Source organism: Rhinolophus sinicus, chromosome 2 (assembly GCF_057876585.1).
Source record: "Rhinolophus sinicus isolate RSI-liver-muscle chromosome 2, RSI-T2T, whole genome shotgun sequence".
Classification (NCBI taxonomy): domain Eukaryota; kingdom Metazoa; phylum Chordata; class Mammalia; order Chiroptera; family Rhinolophidae; genus Rhinolophus; species Rhinolophus sinicus.
Genome location: NC_142502.1, coordinates 58,254,107 through 58,268,297, shown reverse-complemented (window position 1 = coordinate 58,268,297; position 14,191 = coordinate 58,254,107).

Genomic DNA, 14,191 nt, shown 5'->3' with positions numbered 1-14,191 from the left:
ATAATTACTACTGAGAATACTGAGAGAATTTATAGTTTTAGAATAACATCCCAATTCTTCATTCACGAAGATGTTCAAGGTAAGTAGGGATGTTGGAGAACAGAATCTTCACGGGATGACATGTGTCACTAGATGTTAAATGAAAGTATAGAACAACCCAGAAAAGAAAACTGTACTTCAAGATCATGTGAGTCATGCCTGAAATTTTGCAGCAGAGCTAAAACTTGAAACTATAATTAAATTACTACTATAAGATAACAAAGATGGTTATGATATAGACTTTCAGATAGTATAAAATATTGTGGGATAAGATACGGTACTAGTACTATTAGGTTGGTGCAAAAGTAATTGCAGTTTTTGCAATTATGTTTAGCCTTTTAAGCTACAATTATCTTTGCACTAATCCAATAACAATTGCTGAATGTTAGTCCAAAATACTGGTGCTTAGCATTTAATATATACATTAACTCTAACATGACAAATTTAAATAGTAAAGAAAAAACCTTTCAAAACCATTGTTCTATTTACTTAAAGAAGATATGCTCAGTTTGTTTCCAGTCAAGATGGTGGAGTATATAAACGCTGTGCTCACCTCCTCTCAGGACCACATCAATTACAACTAAACTACAAAACAACCATTATTGAGAATTGCCTGAAGTCTAGTAGAACGGAAGCCCTACAACTACAAACATACACAAGAATTTACCTCGAGACTGGTAGGAGGGCAGAGTCACGGAATGGGCTGGTCCCACACCTGTGTGTGATCATTGAAAATTGGGAGTCATATCTTGGCTGCAGAGGTCCTCCCCTGAGAAGCAAGAAGTCCCAGCCCCTCCCCAGCCCAGGGTTCCAGGGCCAGGGAGAGAAATCCCCATAATTTCTGGCTATGAAAACCAGCAGAGGTTGTGGATGAGTGAGATGGAGGCTGACTGCATTCCCTTAAAGCTCCTCTTTAAGGTCCCGCGCACAGATTTACTTGCTGATGGACTCACTCACTCTGAGCTCCAGTGTTGGGGCAGCAGCTCTAAATGCGAAAGACGACAGGGGCACCCGGGGAGGAACTGAGTTGTCTTGGTTCAGGGGGAGGGCTGGAGGGACAGCTTTTTCCCAGAGAGAGGAGCTGGCGGAAGTAATTATTTCTTTGTTGAGCTCTCCCCATCCCTGCGTGCTGAAGCACGCACAGAGACGCAAGCACATAGACACCATATCTGAGTATCCATCAAACTGGCTATTATCTTTCATTTGCTCCACCTTAGTGATTCCTAGACCAGTCCCCATTCAACTTTAGGGCACACCCAAGCTGCTTCCAGTGTCTTTTTCATATAAATAGCCTGCCTCCGCTCATGCTGTGAACTTTCCTAAAGTCTCTCAAAGGTTCACAAAACTCAAATAAGGAGCATCTGGCTTTGATGTGTCCCATATCTCTGGTTGAGCACCCTCAATACCAGCGTTAGCCACAGCCAGACTTGATTTGCAGGTTGGTCTCTCAAGGCACCTCCAAGAACAGGTGGAGTTGGGCAGTGGCTTTCTCTGGAATGCTTTGTAGTTCATGCCAGGTGGCACTGGCAAGGACACAGACTGTGGCTGAACTTGGCCTCCAGCAAGTCCTCTCTCAGGAGGCCCTGGGAACGCAGTCTTAATGGCCATTTTCAGACTGGGCCAGAACATCACCTGGCCACCTCCAAGAATGATACATGCAAAGGGCAGACTAGGCAGGCACCATAACCCCACTAAAGCAAACTCTGCTCTGTAGGGTCAGCCCCTGCACAACAGCTCGTCCACTTGTAGTCACAGCCAGTCCTTACAAACAATCAGCCTGAGAGTCAATCCCTCCCACTGATGTTCAAACAGCAATCAAGTCTGAACTGCAATAGGAGGGCGCACACAACACACAAAAGTGACAAACCTGGAGCAACTAGCTCTGGTGACCAGGGAGACTGCACCGTTGGGTTCCACAGGACACGTACTACATAAGGCCACTCTACTAAGATTGGGAGACATAGCAGTGCTACATAGAAACAACTACCGGGAGGCATCCAAAATAAGGAGACAAAGAAACATGTCACAAATGAAAGAACAGAGCAAAGCTCCAGAAAATGAACTAAAGAAAATGGAGACAAGCAATCTACCAGACTCAGAATTCAGAACACTGGTTATAAGGATACTCAATGATCTCAGGGAGAACTTTAACAAAGAGATAAAAAAGATAAATTGGAGATAGAAAACATAAAAAAGAATCAGTTGGAAATGAAGCCTACATTAACTGAAATGAATAATATATGTGAGGGAATCAACAGTAGATTAGATGAAGCAAATGATCGAATAAGTGATTTAGAGGATAAGGTAGCAGAAAATACTCAATCAGAGTATTAAAAAGAAAAAAATAATAATCCAAAAAAATGAGGAGACTTTAAGGGACCTCTGGGACAACATCAAGTGTGCCAACATTTGTATAATAGCGGTACCATAAGAAGAGAGAGAGCAAGGGATTGAAAGCCTATTGGAAGAAATAATGACTGAAAATTTCCCTAACCTGATGAAGGAAATAAACAGAGGTGGCTACGTATATACAACGGAATATTACTCAGTCATAAAAGAGAATGAAATCTTGCCTTCTGCAACAACATGGATGGATCTAGATGGCATTGTGCTGAGTGTAGTAAGTCAGACAGTGAAAGACAAATGTCATATGATTTGATTTATAAGTGGAATCTAAAGAACAGTATAAACAAAGAAAATAGAAACAAACTCATAGATACAGACAAAATTTGATGATTGCCAAATGGGAGGGGGATTGAGAACGGGCGAAAAAGGGGAAGGGATTAAGAAGTTCAAAATGGTAGTTACAAAGTAGTCTTGAGGATGTAAGATATAGGATAAGGAGTACAGTCAATAATATAGTAATAACTATGTATGGTGTCAGATGGGACTAGATATATTGGGGTGATAGATGTGAGGGAAGTTAGAGAACAGGGTAAAGAAGTTGAAGGCATTAAGTACACATTGGTAGTTACAAAATAGTCATGGGGATATAAAGTAAAGCATAGGGAATATTGTCAATGATATGGTAATTACTATGTATAATGTCAGGTGGGTACTAGACTAGTCAGGTGGGTATCTTCTTAACTATAGAAATGCCTACCTACTATGTTGTACACATGAAAGTAATATAAGTTAATATTAATTGTCAATTATAATTGAAAAATAAAAAGGTGAGGTGAAGGGGAATAAGAGGCCCAAATTTCCAGGTAAAAAACAAATAAGTCATGGGAATATAATATACAGCATGGGGATATATTTTGAGAGCATAGTATGGTGTCAGATGGTTGCCGGACTTATTATGGCGATCACTTCTTGAGGTATATAAATGTTAAATAACTATTGTGTGCACCTGAACTAATATAACATTGCATATTAACTATATTTTAATAAAAATCTTTTAAAAAAAGAAGATATGCTCTAAACCATCAGGGAGAATAATAAATAATCTTTAAAAACCTTTATAGAATATATACCAGATAAAGAAAGATTATAAAGTCTAAACTCCAAAACAATGCCTCTTTCCTGATGCTTCAAGTATTCAATGCTTTTTATATAAATTCCCTTGATGCCTACCACTGTGCAGTCTTACTCAGCTCTCCTATTCTAGAAGTCACACATCTGTAAGTTGTCTGTTCTCTGTGATGTGATCAGTACTCTATGACAAGAACATTAGATTTACATGTATTATAGTTACTAACTTTTTCTACCAGCTTGCTACTAACTAGTAAGTGTCTTTAACTAGGTGTGTTTCTTACTCTCCTGTGTTCAGTTTCTTGTCTTTAAATTATAGTGTTAGGTTGGCTGGCTTTTAAGTATAGTATATTTACCTTCTGAAATTATTTGATTCTCTGCTTGCAAAGTCCAGCCAGAACCGACTTCCTCAGGGAATTCTGATGACAGATGGCCTCTACCTTTTATCTACTCTGCAACACCAGAGAGGCTTATACTAGTTGCTCTTTATCCTATTATGTGAGGAATCATAGCTTGTGGTAGGAACTTACCAGAAAGCATTTAATCAGGGATTCTTCTGTTTTGCTTTCCAAGAACGCAAGAAATCTGAAATCCACAGACAAAAAAAATGGCCCTTTTCAACTCAGTTTTGCTTTTTAGACTTTGCTGGAGCCAAGTACTGGAAGTAAAACCCAAAGGCAAACATACGCTTCTTGGTCCTGCCCTTGTTTAGTGGCAGTTTTGCCTGATCAGAAAGCACCCAGGATAAGTTTCTTGCATGATCGCTTTGTGTTTTCAATTCTCCACCTGCTTCTTATGACATGTGTAAAATATATTTGCCTCTGCTGTCTTCAGTTTTAGCACTTTCCCATTTCCCACATTTCAGCTCATAGAATTTTAAAGTATCCAATCCTTTTCCTTAATGAATATTTTTAAATAATTTGAATATTCAAAATATAGCAAAATAGTTGAAAGAAAAGTTTTTCACAGAAAAATAAGAACATGTTTTACAGACTTCACACTTGTTCCTTTTTTTTTTTTTTTTTTTTTGCTTGCTTTAATCTAAAATGACTTTTGGGTATAGACAGAAACCTAGCTACCATCTGTCTGGATTTTTTCTTTTTCCCCTAAATTGTCTAAATTGAGTTGTCGTTTAATGCCATGAGCCAAACTTCTGATAATATTTAGTATTCTGCAGCAGTAATTTTCTAAATATTTTCCGAACAGATTAGAAATTAGTGTAACATTGAAAGAGTCTAATATGTCCCAAGAAGTAACTTATATACCATATCAGTCTAATTAAGAAAGATACATCACACAGTAATTTCAACAAAGGAATTTTAATATAAAAAATATTAAACTGTGCTAGGTATGCAGAAAAAGTTAACAGGCCTGGACTATTACTCTTAGAAAGATCTGCTCGCAGGATTTGTCTTCACTAGAATCTAGGAACTTGAATTTCAGAAGAGTTTTCACTATTCCCTGATAAGAATGGCTCACTGTGCCTAAAGTGTTATTCAAACAGTATGTTTTATATTGAATACATTCTTTCCTTCTGGGGATCTGGAATTTTGGCGTGTACCAAACAGAGGGTGCCTATGTGACCAGACTCTAATAAAATCCCTGGCCACTGAGTTTCTAATGAGCTCCCTGGTAGACAATACTTCACATGTGTTGTTACTATTTGATACTGAAGAATTCAAATGAGTCTGTGTGACTCAGCTTTGTGAAGACTCTTGTAACCGCCTATCTGGTTCCATGTACCTTTTCTCTTTGCTAATTTTTCTAGTATCCTTTTCCTGTAATAAATCATAACCATGAGTACAGCTGTATGCTGATTCCTGTGCCTTCTTCTAGTGAATCATGGAAACTGGGGATGGTTTGTGGGACTCCTGAAACAGTAGGTTACTATACGAATATAAAGAGAACTCTGAATTTTACCCTCGGACAGAGAGAGATACCTCAGGGTGGGCGGGTGGTAGGGGATGGGAGTGAGGAACTGTCCTCAAAAATGGGGTCCTGACTTCACTGAAGAAGATAGAGTGGCAGTCAAATTGATGGCAGAGCATTTTGCTGAATGGCCATAGCTAGATCTGGTTCATAGTCACTGGGCACATAAGAAACGACATTCCATATACAGGAAAAGGTTGGTGCGGAGACACATAGTGAGTCCTGTAGGAGACCTGGAGCTCACGTTCTACAAAGGGTAGACAGAGGGAAACAACTTTTAGATTCAGTCAAGCTGAGGCTGGTGTGTGGGAATACAGATCAAGTGTAGACAATGCAGGCATGAGTTCTGGGTTGTGTGGTACCTGAATCAGGAGGGCCACGGCTGCAAGATCATTGAGGGACTACTTGCTCTGGATTTATATTTAGAGAGAATGTCCCCCACCCCTTCATAACGGCATGACCGAAGTTCTACACAACAGGAGCAGAAAAGCAATAGCAGCACTTTGGAACCAGGAAGATAACCTCCACTTCTTCCTGCAATGCCCCTCCAGCGCCCTCTACTGACAAACTTTAACATCATCTTCAACTGTAAAGAAGATACACTGACTAAACCCACTTCATTACCTCAAATCAAATACTAGTGACATATGAATTTGCATCTGAGAAGCAATAAATTGATATCTGGCTGATACATACAGTGAAATCACCTAAGAGAACAATAAACAAACTTATTTTGAGCATTCTAAATTTGATGTAAATCAAACCAAACCACATATTATTGTTTCTATTCTTGCAAATAAATAATAAAATACAGTTATATTTTCTCTTTGGTCCAGGTTTAATACTCTTCTTGTAGTCCTCATTATTTTCCCAGACACAGTATGCCTTTGACTTGTTCATGTATTTTTAAGCGGTAAATATAACTGCAGGATAATAAATATACAAGTCATTTAAATTATACAATTGTTTGAAAGTCACTAGTCTTTCCTTGTTTCACCGTCTATAGTAAATTAGTACCCAGTGAATGTACAATAACACAACTAATTTGGGATAAAAAGGAAAAAAAAAGTGCTACTTAATTTTAATCTATATTCTGCTTGTTTACTATTCACATTTTACTCAATTGGAGCAATACAATTAAATTTCAGTATTATTTCTCCATTTTGTTCTCCCAGGCTACACTGAATATTTAAATTAGAAAAAGTGTTAACAATTTTCTCTTTTTATCATGAAAACGTTCCTGGTCTTATTAAATTGGTGACCTTATTTCTTAGCAGAACTTAAATTTCCAACTTAAATTACCTTGTAGTACAACCTAATGCAATGATGTTATACCTGTATTTGTGTCAAATCTAATTATGAAGGCTTGATTTGTGTAATGTGCAAGAAATTATTTCCACGTTCGCTACCATGCAAACAGATCAATTTTCTCATTAGCCTTTTCCATTAGTTCTAATTGCTTTAAGCTTATGCTTTTCATATTACTTTGTTTCCTAGCCAAATTTGGTCTTTAACTCAGGTATGGACAGATTGATTACATTTTAGGAGATTCATTAACGTTGCCCGATAAACTATGTATATCAGTGAAAACGCAATATTTTTATCATTTCTTTTATTATTATTTATTGATATTGTACCATCATAGTCTTTTTACAGTTTCTAATAGATTTATTTTTGCCTTTTGCTTTTTCAGAATTTAGAAAAGAACAAGGAGATGAACTACAAAGTAGGTGACAATAAAAGATGAAGAAGGAGTGGGAGATATAACTCATTTTAGGAGCAAAGTTTAGGATAAAAGACTCTAAGGAGACTTTCAGGCTCTGTGCTCCGACAAAAGGAGTTATGTGGTGGTGCATAATTTTCCCACAGATCTTTTGTTCTTTGATGTATTTGATGCACAAATAAAAAATGTGGGTTGAAAGTTTGCAGAGTGGAGTTTGTGTGTTTACAAAGGGGGCTGTAAAATGAATATGCTGATGCATGTGAAGTCAAACATGCTGTAGATAATGGGCGCTATTAGGAAGATATGCTCAGAAAAGGGTTTTCACAATCCCACGCACTTCTGTGAATGCCAGGTTTTGTTTATTGTCTGCATGTAACAACCATTCACCAAGTGCATATTCAAAGCACTTTCTACCAAAATGCTCTCTAGTAGGAAGGTTGATTCTGCTTCATCAATGGAAAAAAATTGGAATAGTATCTACATGATGAAAACCAAGAGTACAAGTTTGGTGACCTTTTCCTTTATTTTGTTTGAATTTCAAGACCCTGCTGCTCAAATAAGATGGTTATAAAATATGTCTTACCTTCTTTGTAGTTTCACTAGAAACACTCCTGTAGTTTCTGTCAAATCGTTTTTTCTTAGTCTGTTTTTATGTGTATATATAGAATTTGTATAACCTACACCTCAAAAACATGAGGATAAAACCAAAATACTCCCTGTTAAAGTTCCAAATTACATAATTCCTAAAGTAAAGAATAATCCCTATTCTTTCCTCCAATAAAATTCTTTAATTTCCCAGTGAGGAATGAGAATAATAGTAAGGTCAAAAACTGTTTGTGCTGAAACTGCTATGTTTGAGGACCAGTATAGCCCAGTATGTGGTGATATTTAACAAATATATATATATATATAGTTTTGTATATATATATATATATATATATATATATATATATATATATATATATATATATATATATGTTGCATTGGAAAGCAAGTAAATGAAAGAATAAATAACCCTACCATTTCCACCTTAACTTGGACCCTGTTGTTTTCAAATAAAAATATTATGGTTTTCCAGAGCCTAACTGTCAAAAATAAATCTAAATTTGAGATATATTTTCTAGTTACCTAGTTGCTGCTGCCAAATAGCATTCTTAACCTGGATTTATGCCTATTAAGGCTCAAATGTGGTTTGAGCAAGATGATTTTCTTGCCCCATAGAGGCAAATTCAGGAATCAGTCATGGACTCTGACAGATGTACATGACGGAAAAACAGACTATTGATTTTCTTGGAGAGAGATTGTTTCTTGGGCCAAAGAGGTTCCCATCTTTATCTGAAGCGGTGCCAAATTTACAGCCTTGGACCCCAAAGATTGTCCAGAGCCCTGAGGCACTTTTTAGCCTCATCACAGGGATAGGTTTGCATTTAAGGTGACAATATCATTTGCCATTGAAAGCAAGACTCTGCTAAGCATAGAAGTGGTGCTGATGATGATGACATCGGAAGACAGGTGAAAACCAGGATTATTTTGCAAACAGGAATCAATGATCATGTTCTCCATGGGAACACTTTTCTTCAAGTTCAAGTTTCCCAGAGAAGAGTTTCTGTGGAACTAATAACATCTTGACTCTTTCTAACATCCTTTATTTCACTTCAGTAGGGTCAGAAAGTTGTTGACTTCTGATAACATGGTTCTGATTCTGTTTCAGACAAATTTCACACAATGATTACTAGATTGGGCCTTTCCCCTTTGTTTTGTTCTCTTTGTATCAATAGACTTTGTCTGTTTCATTTGCCAAACTATCCCAAGCCTTATTGCACACTGAATAGCTATTGATTAGATGAATATGTCATGTATATTATATATTCGTATCATAATATTTCTATAGCTAAATTCTGGTTTTCCCTACTCTTTAAAGTGTTATGTTCTCTAGTTTATATGTGAAAGAGAAATGGTCTTACACTGGTTTTTGCCTACTTCACCTGAAGTCTTCTCCTCCAAATTGTATGCTCCTACCCAACCACCGTGGTCTTCTCTTCACATTTCCGAAGACCAAAGAATTCCAAATTCATCTTAGTGAGACTGTCCCACATCTTCAGAGCTTCAGTGGAGGATGGTGGTGATATTGGAGCATGGTTCATTTTCTTTTTATGGCTCATCCTATTTTTTTTCACAATACCATAACATAAAATTATATGGCAGTATTAACATTTACTGAAAATGTAGAGCGAAGAAAGTGAATCAGAGTGTATTTTAAAGTCATGTACCTCTATTTGCTACCCCTTATCTATATAACTTCCCAGTGGAAAGTCAATTGTCACTTGTCAGGGCCCAGTTAAATTTTTAGATAAGAACCTTCGTAGTCTTCAGTTCAGTGAAATATGTATGTGCTGGGGCATTGGGTGGTAGGAGTCACAAAAAGTATTGTACACAAAGCAAGGAGGATGGAGAGATAGAAAGAATATGGCCTTCAGATAAGAAATAATACAAAAAGTACAGCATTAAAGCATATAATCCTGACACACACACACACACACATACACACAGACACCAAATTTTTATGATTCTCTTTCTAGTTGGAGGTGTGTTAAATACCAGCAAATAAAAATGCTGAAGTGAACAGTTTACTTTTATTTTTTTGTTCTTTGACAAAATTTCTTCAGCATTATTATTGAGGTATATGGATATTAGAACTCCAGATATATCACTACAATAATATTGAATCCCTATTTCACATGAGCACACATTAAACATTAACCATTTTAGCTAATTCCATTTTCTCAACCAGGAAGTGGTTACTCTGAGACTAGAAGACACTTATACGTTATAAAATATAAAGATATAGGTGACTACAATGTGAATGTTCTAAAAATGAGAACTATAATTACTGATTCTGTCCCTTGAATTTGAATATTTGTTATGATAATCACTCTGGGAAGAATGTATTTGGAAGCTGACCCATATAGCCATCATTTTTCCGCCAATATTTTTCTGAAATTTGTGTAAAACATGCTATATGCTCTCAATTTTACTAGTAGCAATATAACTGTCTCCTGCTTCATAGATCCTAGAAAAGCAAATACTTATAGCAAAAAGAATGTGGAGTCAGTGCTTGGCAGCAAATATGGATGGCATCTTTTGTTTCATGAAAAGATTTGCCTGGATGTAGATGGAGACAGTTGGAGGCAACAATGGAGACCTAATTCTATCGGTAATGTCGGGATGGACACCTGTTGATGAACAAGGAATAGCATGTTAATCAATAAGGAACTTGTAACTCTTATCACAGTATGAAATTTAACAGCAACTCATCAGGGTTTCCTACTAGTTGAGTCATTCTTTTCATCAGGACTCTAACTTGATAGAGGTCTCTATTCAGAATATTCTTTATTTTAACCAAGGACAAGTGCCTATTTACTAACAGACACAGATCATGACAATCTGCTCTGTAAATCATTACCAGGACTTCTTGTGAAGGGACACATTTATTTGCCTTTTCTCATGTTTTCAGGTGGAGAGGCCACCATCTGAGTAATTCAGTTGGCACTGCTTTGCTTCCTCTTTCCTTCTTCTTCAGGGAATGGTTAGTTCAAAAAAAAAGAATTAAGCTTACTTAGTCAGAGCCTTTTCTCTTGCTTTTGTCTTTGGAATATGCCTGTGTGGTGCAAACACACTTTTCCTACTGATTAGTATAAAATGTCATAGACGCAGTGTTCTTAGAGAAGGCCAATGATGAGATGGTAATATTCCTTCAGGGCTACACTGTGGGCAAGCCCACTTGCTTAAGAGACCAAGTCATCCCATGCAATCTGGCCTTTATCACTATAAAGGTGATGGACAGATTTCCTTGACTGACTACTCTCAATCTTTCAAAGGTTTCACATCAGCTGATTAATTAAGGATTCAATGACAACAGTTTATATTTGATCCCATAATATACTAACACTTCTCCTCAGTTTGTTCCTCTTCCATAATCCCTAAAGCTCTTTAAGAAAATTATAATATAATTTATATTATCTAATATCTTAAAATTTCATGTGAACTAATCTGATATTCTTTACCATAGAAGAGGATTACATTGAAACCTAATACCTTATTTTACTCGGTATGCCTGTTTTTCAGAGTTTAATAATTAGTCACAGTAAACACAGTATGTACATTTTGTGTGTGTATATATATGTATGTATATGTGTATATATGTGTCTATACACACACACACACACATAAACATAGGGTACTGTTAAAACTTGTCTGGTAAGTCTCATTATTGTATTTTTTATAAGTTTGAAATCAACTTCATATATTAACCGAAGAAAATTTGTTTGTGTGTGATAACTTTACTGAAAGATTCAGATTGACATTTACAACTTTCTTGAGCTAACCTACCAAGAAACATTAAGAAAGAGAGAGAGAGAAAAAATCAAAGCTGAGAAAGAGGTTATGAAACACAGAGTAAACCCTTTAGGATGATTAGTTCAGTGAAATGTTAAAAGAATATTTTGTGTGCGTGTCAGGTCTCTTGCTAGTCTCACACCAGTAATCTGAACTCACTTCATTATAGCCGCTGAAGTACCTTAGCAGAGAGTGGAAAGAGAAGTAAAGAGCCAGAAAGAAAGAGCAATAACACTTAAAGGATGGAGTTGCTCCTAATTCTCCTCCAGGTAACTCAAACAAGCGACTTGCAAATAAATGGCAATGCAGGGCTCTGCTCCATTCAGTGCAATTAAAATTCATAAGACACAGGAGCCCACAATGAGTTCCCTCAGTGAGCCTCAAACTGAATATTCCAAAGATGTAACTCATTTCTGTCTTTGTTTCAAGAGCTGATTTTTCCATTTGAAGTCAAGGATAGATACTTTTTAAACCAATGAAACCTGATACCATCGCTCGCTGACTTTTAGCATAATAAATGTAGTCGCAGTTTGCTAAAAACACATGGATTTTTACATACTGGTGACTTGGTTAATGGGAAACTCATACTTTTTAAACATTTTACCTACTTAGTGCAATTTTCCAATGGCAACATAGTGTATGGCATTTTCTGAATGACCTGATTATGTATTCACCTGGCTCGTTTCAGTGCCAACTTGGTATCCAAGAAATACGTCAATGATAAATAGATCTGAATTATTTGCATGCAAAAGAAAAGGAAAGGGGTTTGGGGTATGAGCTCTGGAATCAGACAGACATGAACACAGGACTAAAATTATAGCTTCAAATCTTACTGTGTGACTGTAGCAAATAAGTTACCCTCTCTATGCTTCATTTCCTATTCATTAAAATGAGAATAGTGTTAGTACTAACCTCATACGTTTGTGTGACTATAAATATAAATAACAACACATTACTGAATGGTATTCAATCAAACACTAAGACAAGTGCATTTTGTGATTTAATTTAATCTTCACAGCAACGATTTGAGAGTATATTAACCTCTCTAACTAGACTACATTTTCATATGTGGTAGCTGTCTCTCCCATGCCAATTACTCCCAAATTCTGACTTCTAGTTCAAAACACTCTTCTGAGCTCCAGCCCAATATATCTGTTTTCTGCATTATTTCACCTGGCAGACTGCCAAGCACGTTGACTACTACATGAACCCGACTGTACTCATCATCTTTAATCCTGTTCAAGTCTTTTGTTCATCCTGTTTTTCTTGGTAACTTGTACCACCATCTAAACAGTGCTAGAGCCATGATTCTAGAAGATTTTCAATTACCAAAATATGTTGATTTACATCAAATCCATCCATTCACCCCCTCTAACTCCTAATTATCTGACACCCTAACTATTTTTAAAGTTTCCTAGCTGGCCTTCCTGCTAACAGTGTTGCCTCCCTCCCACAAGTCTCATAATCTGTTACCTATACTGCAGCCAAAGGGATCTTTTAAAAACGCATATGTGATTATATTGCCCTATTGTACAGTACCCTTAATGTTTCTTTAGATAAAGATGAAAACACTTAACATGACCTATAGAGTCCTGCTAGGTCAGAGCCTTGTTAATTTCTGCAGCTTTATATTTACTTCATTAGGTGCTCACTGTCTATAACATCAGCAATAATAGTCATGTTTCATTTCTTAAATGCTTCTTCTCCTACATTGCCTCAAGACCTTTGTTCATACTTTGCCACTGCCTGCAATACCCTCCCTTCCTAAAATAGCTTAACTAATTGATAGTTAACTTTCAGGTCAGGGAGTAGGCTCTTCCTCCCCGCTATATACCCGCAGTACTTTGTACTTCTTTGAGCTCTGATCGCATATAAAAATACTGTAATTGTGTGTATCATCTGCTAGATTTGACTGCAAGCTCCATAAAGACAGTGGACATGTCTATTTTCTCTCAGTAAATCCAGTGCAGTGCATTGTTCATTGTTCTTTGTGGGTGCTCAGTTACTCTCTGTTGAATCAGTTGAAAGTATAAATAAACAGGCATTTTTAGTCTGATTTCTTTACTTCCAAGGTGCTGGGAATTAGTTTTGCACTAGAGAAAACTAAAGACATAGAGATGGAGATAAATAGGGATAGAGATAGAAATAAAGGGAGCGAGAGGGGGGGAGAGAGAGAGAGAGAGAAAGAGAGAGAGAGAGAGAGAGGGAGGGAGGGAGGGAGGGAGGGAGGGAGGGAGGGAGGGAGGGAGAGAGAGAGAGGGAGGGAGGGAGGGAGGGAGGGAGGGAGGGAGGGAGGGAGAGAGAGAGAGAGAGAGAGAGAGAGAGAGAGAGAGAGAAAGAAAGAAAGAAAGAAAGAAAGAAAGAAAGAAAGAAAGAAAGAAAGAAAGAAAGATAGAAAGAAAAAATAATGAGCGAAAATTGTGAAATCTCAGGGCATGGCTGTACTGCTTTGAGATCAAAGTGCAAAAGGGACAGAGAAGGTTATTTTCCCCTTCCAACTTACCCCCTCCACTCTACAGTTCAGCGAGAGCAGCTTCAAATCAGCAAGAGTGTTGCCACTATTATTTCCGGCTTCCATGTACTAAACGTGTCCACTTACACATATTACCTCATTTAATCCTAACAAGCCCA